General features: G+C 50.4%; 1 long non-coding RNA gene across 1 annotated transcript; it reads left to right on the top strand.

The window, feature by feature from the left end:
• The first annotated feature begins 2,078 nt into the window (after window positions 1–2,078).
• Window positions 2,079–5,418, top strand: LOC114596768 (uncharacterized). The gene is made up of 2 exons (XR_013393082.1): window positions 2,079–3,851; window positions 4,833–5,418. It is a non-coding gene; the product is annotated as an uncharacterized LOC114596768 (long non-coding RNA).
• The last annotated feature ends 2,903 nt before the right edge of the window (window positions 5,419–8,321 follow it).

Here is an 8,321-nt window from a genome sequence, read left to right as displayed (position 1 = left end):
TGGCAAGCAGCAGGTGGTCTCAACATGTGGATGAGGCCAGACTCTCAGCAGAATCCCCCTCAAATGGAGCAGTTTTGGCACGGATAACCAAGCAGGCCACTGGGTCACAGAGACACCCCTGATTACCACAGCCCACCACAAGCTCTGCCGCCTGACCCCTCTCCCAGTGGGCCTGAGTAGGCACGAATGGGAACAATGGTAGACTGCAGGGCTGGACTGAGGTTGGATGAGGCCCCCAGCTACTGAAGGTAATGAGGACCTTTGTATGCCCAGCTGTCCTTTGTCAACAACAAATTGTCACTGTTTTTTGTGTTGAATATATGCTATATGGTAATTGATGGACCTCATAGGTATCTCAAGCCATTTGCACATAGCAAATAGGAGACAACACAACACAAAACACTGTAAAAAGGACCCCTGACCATTAGGTCCAGTTGCGAACGACTCTGGGGTTGTGGCGCTCATCTCACTTTATTGGCCGAGGGAGCCAGCATACAGCTTCCGGCTCATGTGGCCAGCATGACTAAGCCGCTTCTGGCGAACCAGAGCAGCGCACGGAAATGCCGTTTACCTTCCCGCCAGAGCGGTACCTATTTATCTACTTGCACTTTGACATGCTTTCGAACTGCTAGGTTGGCAGGCGCTGGGACCGAGCAACGGGAGCTCACCCCGTCGCGGGGATTCGAACCACGACCTTCTGATCAGCAAGTCCTAGGCTCTGTGGTTTAACCCACAGCGCCACCTGCGTCCCTTACAAAACATTGTATGTAGGTTTTATTTTATTTGTTTTTTATCTTATATTTTGGAAATGTACATCCATTTTTTTCCTTTAATTATTTCGGGGGGCCCAAGAGAGTGGGGCCCTAAGCCATAGCTTGCTTAGCTTATACGTAAATCCAGCACTGCGGCTGCCCCCTGTCCCCATGGGCCCCATAACAGGAGAGAAAGTGCCGCGTCTGGGGCAGCCAAGCAGCCTTCTCCAGCATCCTCACTGCCAGCCCCATTGTGCTGCCTCCGCCTGCCTCGTGTCCCTGGGAAGAGGCTTCCCCTTCAAAGGCGCATCCCATTCTCCAGCCGGCTCCGAAAGCAGCATGGCGCTGGTCGCAGAGGCCTTCTCCCAGTGAGGGAGCAGGGAGGCCAGCCGAGGTTGCAGGTACTTTTCATCCTTCCACGCAGGAGAGCTGCCACTTCCCGCTGCTAGGAATTTGTCAGGGCATTTCCCCCCTCTAGACGGGAGCAGCCAGGCCTGGACGCCCCGACAACGCGGGGATAACTTGATTAAGGTGATGGCAGGACGGCAGGAGCCCTTGGCCCTTCACCCTCTCCAGGGGAACAGACACAATTTATGTGGCAATTAGCCACCCGTTCCTTTCTTGGCCATGTTTTCAGCCGCCCTCAGCCCAGACGCAGGGACCACAACGAGGGCTCTCTCTGCGCGGCGCTGGCCAAGCAGCAAACCCAGGGAGGTCACAAATAAAACTGTTCCTAGCAGGCCCTGCTTAGGGAATGTTGGTCGTCTCAGTCCTGTAAGGAAAGCGCTCAGATTTATTGTCCTGGAGAGGTTTGCTTCTTCTGAATCCCTATTTACTGCTTATTTGCAAAGTCAACTCTGCCCTCTGACCCCCAAAAGTGCATTTTCAATGTTAACATGATGATTTTCAATGTTATAATGATGATTTTAAAGCAGGCAACATTAATGCAAGCCATTTACAAAAAGACACCTGCAATCAGTTGGGAATTAAAGCTGAGTTTAGGAGTTAACAGCAAACAAAGTTCCCACCGCTCTGTTGCATTCCTGGGCCGTTCCTGATTTTTGTCCTCCGGGGCTCCTGCAGTGATGGGGAGTGGCTGCCTTCCCTGTCAGCCCAGCCTTTCCCAACATGGCACCCTCCAGATGTTTGGACCACAACTCCCATCAGCCTCTGCTAGCACAGCTGTATGAGGACACTGGCCTTGACAAGGCACCTTTCCAAGTTGGAAAATGCTGAGCATGGCATTTTCTCTGGAATGGGCACCAGTCTGTTGGTTTTTACAGAGAATCTGAGTGGCGTCATCACACACACACACACACACACACACACACACACACACACACACCCCTCTTAGCATTCCAGGTTTTCTGCACTGTCCTCAGCCTTCTCCACCCTTTCCTTTCCTCCACGCTTTCCAGGCATGGTCCATGATTTAAAGCTCCATGTCTGAACGCCCTTTTTCTTGCTCCGTAGCCTTCCCCATGGAAACCCGCTCTTTAAAGCTCAGTTGGAACAAACAGCAATCTGCAGAAAACCCGAATCGATGTTTGCCCCGATTGAGCGCCAAAGAGCAGGTTTTCGCAGGGCAGAAACAAAAACCCTCTCGGATGCAGAGCTTTGATGCGCCGGCCTTTGCCTGGAGAGAGCAGGGCAAGAGGCAAGGGTCAGTGAGTGGGACTGGGTGCTGGGGGGGGGCTCTTAACGGGTTCTTTCCACTTGCTGAAAACCCCTTTGTTTCTCAAAGCCTTTGGAAACCGCCTTTTGTTTCTTCTCTCCTTTGTGTACTGCTGACGATGGGAGTGGAATGACAAGGCATCAGTTTGCGTGTCCAGATTGTACTTTATGGCATTTTACGGATTTCGTTGTACTCCATGCACACTTCTGTGGAAACCACCTCGGGGCCTGCGTGACATAAAATGGGTAAAAAGCCGCCATCGCTCGGTGGGAGAGCCCCTGCCCTGCATGCAGGAAGTCCCAGGTTCAAGCAGCACCTGCAGGCAGGGCTGGGAATGCCTCTCCTCTGAAACTCTGGGCAGCTGCTGCCAGTCAGTGCGGTAACAGGTCAATAGCATGCTTTTAAAAATAACGCACCATCACAGCTAGAATCAGCTGGTGCTCTCCACAGCTGACTCTCCTGAACACTTTGGAGGATGCCAACAGGCAACGTGGGAATAAAGGATTCATAGATTTTCCTCAACCACCGTGAGATTCTCAATTGCCTGAGCCTGGAGAGACTCTCAAGGCCTTGCAGTGGGACTCTGGTATAAGAATGCAAGGATAACAGCGACTGCAGAAAACACGGCCCATAAAACCAAACTTTCCCATGGAAAAGAAAAACCAAACTCATTATTTTTGGCAATATGGTGGTCCTTTACTTCTTATACCAATAGGCCAATAAACTCCCACAAGTGACATTAGGCATTTGGTTATCTTAACCATCTATTGCAAGCTCTACATAATTTTATTCTGATACGTTGCCCAACGGCAATCAGAACTGTATCATTCTTTACATTTAGAAATATCGCTATTGAAACATGGCAGTGTTGTTGCTGTGGGAGGAGAGTGGGGAGATGTTGTGCTATTTTTCCTGTCTTTTAAAGAAAATATGGATGCATTTTGCCAAAATCTTTTCTTAAAAAATCAGCTTATGCTGTGTAGACGCTCCTGTTTCCCCTGCACCGCTGGTTTGGGGAGTGATTTCACGCATCTGCAGAGCACCGTCCCTGGCGGGGCATCCCAGGGCTTCCTCGCTTTATGACCCCAGGATCTCTTCTCCCTCCGTGGCCTCCGCCTCCAGGGGGCCGGGGGGTGTTCCGCCCGCCCCAGCGTTAGGCCTCTTTGCCATTGTGCCCTTTCAGAGCTGCCTGGAAACAAGGGGAGGGACTTTCATGGTTCCTGGGGGGACAAAGGCAGGACATTTCGCCCGGCTTCATTACACAATCATCAGAGAGGCCGGAGCAACATTTCCCACTAGTTATCGTAAATAGTTGGTTGGTTGGGGCGGAGGGCAAGCCTCTTTCGGAGGCGTCCAAGTCGGTTGCCTCCTGCAGAAGCAAGCTCCGTCGTCTAATTCTGCGCTGCGTGAAGAAGTCTTTCCAGGTATTCATCCTGAATTGTCCAACATTCCACAAACGTCCACCAATTCTAGTGTTAGGAGAGAGCGAGGAAAATTTTCCTCTCCATGCCGTGCACAATTTTATAAACTTCTATCATATCTCTTCTCTCTGGGCTCGTCTACGCTTCCCCTTGTCCCGTGTGCAGGAAGCAGAGGGTCTGAGCCGTTTTCTGCTTGTCCTGTGCTTCCAGGCCTGGGTTCCTGCCACTTGCCTCTGGAAAACCTGCTCTTTAGCGTTCAATCAGAACAAACAGCAGTCTGCAAGAAGCCCAGTTGGCAGTTGTTCCGATTCAGAGCTAAACCTCAGGAGGAAAGCAGCAAACAGAATTGAGGAGGAGTCCTTCCTCGCCTTTTCTCTAAACTAAAAAAAATCCCTCCCACCTTTCCTCAGGGGGGGGGTCATTCCATCTGCAGACCTCCAGAAAAGATGCTCTTCCACCCACCTGAAACCTTTACAGGTCCTTGCCTGCCTCCTGAGCACCCCACCCGCCCTGGATGTGATGATGTTGTGCTAATGCTCCCCCCCCCCCGCCTCCGCCCCAAAAGTCCAGGTGGCCTTGCTTTTTTTTTCTTTCTTTTTTTTACAAAAGCTTGTGTCGAGGGATGACTTTCAATAGATCGCAGCGAGGGAGCTGCTCTGCTACGTACGAAACCCTGACCCAGAATCAGGTCGTCTACGAATGATTTAGCACCGGGTTCCCCACGAACGTGCGGTGCGCCAAGGGCGAGAGGCGGCCCCCTTCCGGCCGCGCTCCGCTCCCCAGGCGTCCAGGTGGCCTTGCAGGCCTCTCTCACCTGGGCTCAGCTCCGCTTGCCAGAAGCCCCTTGAAGGGAGCAACCCACCCACCCCCAAGGGCTGGGGAGGAACATGGATAAGCTGCCAGGCATCATCCCACCTGGCTCTGGTTACCTGCTCCTCTTGCCTCTTCTCCCCCCCCCCCCAACTTGGCTTCTGCTTTTTCCAGATGTTGTTGGAGCTGAGGGATCAGCAATGCCGCCCTGAGACCATTTTCTGCCACCTGGTGGAGGGCAGGTGAGTGTCGGGTCTCGGTCTCCAGGCCCTTCCCAAGAAGCGCTCCAGCCCACGGCACCTGGACCTGAGCTCAGGCAGCCTTCCCTCCCTCTGCCCACCTAGGAGACCTGCCCCTCTCTGAGGTTGGCAGCAGCGCAGCAGCTCCAGGGGCTGCGTCCCAAATTGAATCCCAGGGTGAACATCTAAGAGTGGACCCCTGGACATGCTGTGCACCTGCAGCCCTGGGTAGAGGATGCCTATGGAAACCAGCAAGCCAGGTTCGAGGGCGACTCTGCTGGGAACTACAGGAGGAAAGGCTTTGCAGGGAGAGACCTGGATTCCCAAGCACGCCCAGGCTTGCAACATTCACCCCTGCGGAGCGGGGCAGCCAGCATACATGGCTAGCTGGCGCCCTCTGCTGGCTCCTTGCTAAAAAATATTCATGTTTAGACAAGGCTACCCAGAGGCTTGGAAAGTGAATTTTAATCTTCTTTAGTGTTGTACATTCCCATATGTTTTAAAGTATTGTTGTAAATTTTCCTGGTTTATTTTTTCTTTTTGTATACTGTTTTGAGGTTTTGAGGTTTGTCTGTTTGCAATCAACCAGTGTATAAGTGTTAGGAAATATACTAAGGGTGCCAGTCGTGGCATCAGCTGGTATTGGGGTCTGTTATAAGAAAAAAACTGCTCCTTTTCCCTTATGGGGTACCCAAAAGCCCATATAGAGTCCTTTGTAGGTTCTCCATTGGTTGGAGAAAATAACAGAGGCCAAGCAGAGAATATTGAGAAGCAAAGCGGCTAGTAAGCCTGATCTTTATTGACCTGTTGCAACAGGGTGCTCCCCTCACACGCAGGAGAGGAGGAGGACCCAGAAAGATGGTGTGCAAGACCTTATAAAGACTTTTGAAATTGCCCACCCTGGAGCCCAAGACCACCCCCAGAAACATCATACATACCGTACATCACGGAAGTGGCAGTCTACAGCAGAATCCTGTCCGGCAAAAAACCTGTTAATGGGTTTACCTGGAGAGACTGGCCATTCTTTTGTGATGGAAAATATTTAATTCCTGAGTCCAGGTCACAGGTTCACCCTATTCATACACAGATAGGCCCTTAAGACAGGATTTGTAAGCAAAGAGACAATTGGGAGGTTTTCCCCTTTCCTTTGTCCTTGCAGAGAAACATTTGAGGTCAATTTGGGAGAGACAAAATGGTTTCAGGACTTTTTTCCTGTGCTGTTTCAGACATGCGGTTCATATATTTATGTATGTACAGTATGTGTTTGCCTGGTACATTTATTTTATATCTTAGACCTTATAATTCTCATAACAGGGTCCTATCATTGCCCAGCCTGTTCCTGTGGCTGTCCTCCTGGAGCAGGGACTGATCCTGCAGCTGGACCTCAAGGCATTTCCCATTGGTGTGTTTTGAGGCCATAGAATTGCTGGGAGTCGTAGTTAACCTGTGGAACTCCCTGCTGCAGGAGACAGGAATGGCCATCCAGCTAGATGGCTTTCAAAGAGGATTGGGCAAATTCATGGAGGAGGAGAGGGCTGCCAGCCAGAGCGGTTCTGCTCTGCTTCCACAGTCGCAGCAGCGATGCTCCTGAATGCCAGTGGCTGGAAACCACAAGAGGGAAGAGTGTTGCCCTTGCATTCGAATCCTGATTGCGGGTTTCCTTTTGGGGTATCTGGTTGGGCCCTGTGAGAACAGCATGTTGGACTAGAAGGGTCACTGGCCTGATCCTGATCAGGCTCTTCTTATGCTCCTATGTTGAAGTCTCTTCCCAGTTAATTCAAATCTGATTACAATCTTTGTTGCTTAGCTTGTGTTAAGGAAAAATCTAGGTGCGAGGCTGCTCAGTCCCCCAGCTGGTCGTGGGTCCCTGCGGAATAAAGGAAGGAGTCCAGCCCCCAACCGGAGCAAATAGCTGTAGACCAAAGTTTATTGCGCAACAGATTCAAAGAGCAAATTTTGAACCCCGAGGATGGAGTGACAAAGACTTTTAAAACTTTCCCACTATATCCCAGAATACAGTTTGTACAGCATCATTGCTACATCACTGACATGTCACCAAAGGGGAGGGGTAGACAGGGGTTACACTAGTTTAACCTTGGCAAACATGTCCAGACAAGTCCTTGGTCCAAGATTAGCATAAGCAGACATGGCAGGGCAAGACCCAGGTATAAGATGAGCACAGGCAAACACCTCTGAAGTCCCACCACCCAAAGTACAAGAGAACTTCCTTTGCATGTCTGGCCCCTTGGCAAGTTTGGTGATGGGATTAGGCTTTCCTTGGCCAACAATCAGCTCAGCAATTGTCACCTCTGGGCACTTTCTTGGAGTCCCTTTTCAAGGGGAAAATAACTTTGGAATGGAGGAAACTGGCAAAGGAGTTGATTTTATATTATTTTTAAAGCTAGGTAACTTCCCTGAGCTGTCAAGTTGAAAGGATATATTCAGGCATAATATTTGTAATATTTAACTTTAAAGATGTGCCCCCCCCCCGTAATTTCCGTAACAGCTTGCAATGAGGTGGGAAAGGATCATTTTCATGCTAATTGACCCATAATAATTCTAAGAAAGAAGCTTGGCTTAGGGATATTGTACTTAAAAAAAAAAGGTCCTTCAGCAATATATTTATCCAGGGATGGGCATTGTCTTAACAATGACTAACACAGATTCCTGCCTTGCAGGGGGTTGGACTAGATGACCCTCAGGGTCCCCTTCCAACTCTACAATTCCATGATTTTCTGATTCTAACTCCAGAACTTTTGCTCGAAACAAGAGTAATCCTTCCCTCGTTGGAATTTGTCCTCCGTCCACTGGGAGGCGCTGCCGCACAGCTTAAAGCCTCCAGGCAGGAGTCATTGGGAGAGAACTGTTGAGACGCCCTTTGTGTATTCTCAGGGGTGCTCCTTAACCCACCTCCTGCTGCAGTTGCTGTGAGCCCCCCGACATCTCTCGTTATTGCAAGGGAACATCACCAAGACCACAGAAAGCGGCTGAATTTAAATGCTTTTAAAGGGCATGACTTTTTCTCAGTTTAATCTTGAATTCAATAATAATAATAATAACAGGCCCTTCCACCTTGCTGTGCAACGAGTTCCCACCTGCTGGCATTGCCTTGTTGCCACCCACGCTTTGCCAGCCTTGCATTAAATGACTGCCCCTAGCTGTGATTTCTGCCTTGCAGGGGGTGGACTAGATGCCTCTTGGGGTCCCTTCCAACTCCACCATTCTAGGATTCTAACTACAAATTTCTCCCCTCCCCTGGGGAGCCTGAGCTGTTCAATGGAAGTAGGGGGGGGGCAGCTCAGGCTCCCCAGGCATCTGGCCAGGAATCTGTGGGAATGTTCAGGGAGGCAGGAGAGGATATATCGTTGAATTATATCCTTCCCAACTTGTGTTAACCAGTTCTACAATTTAGCAGAGTCACATC

Source organism: Podarcis muralis, chromosome 6, assembly GCF_964188315.1.
Source record: "Podarcis muralis chromosome 6, rPodMur119.hap1.1, whole genome shotgun sequence".
NCBI lineage: Eukaryota > Metazoa > Chordata > Lepidosauria > Squamata > Lacertidae > Podarcis > Podarcis muralis.
This window is presented reverse-complemented; position numbering and strand designations above follow the sequence as displayed.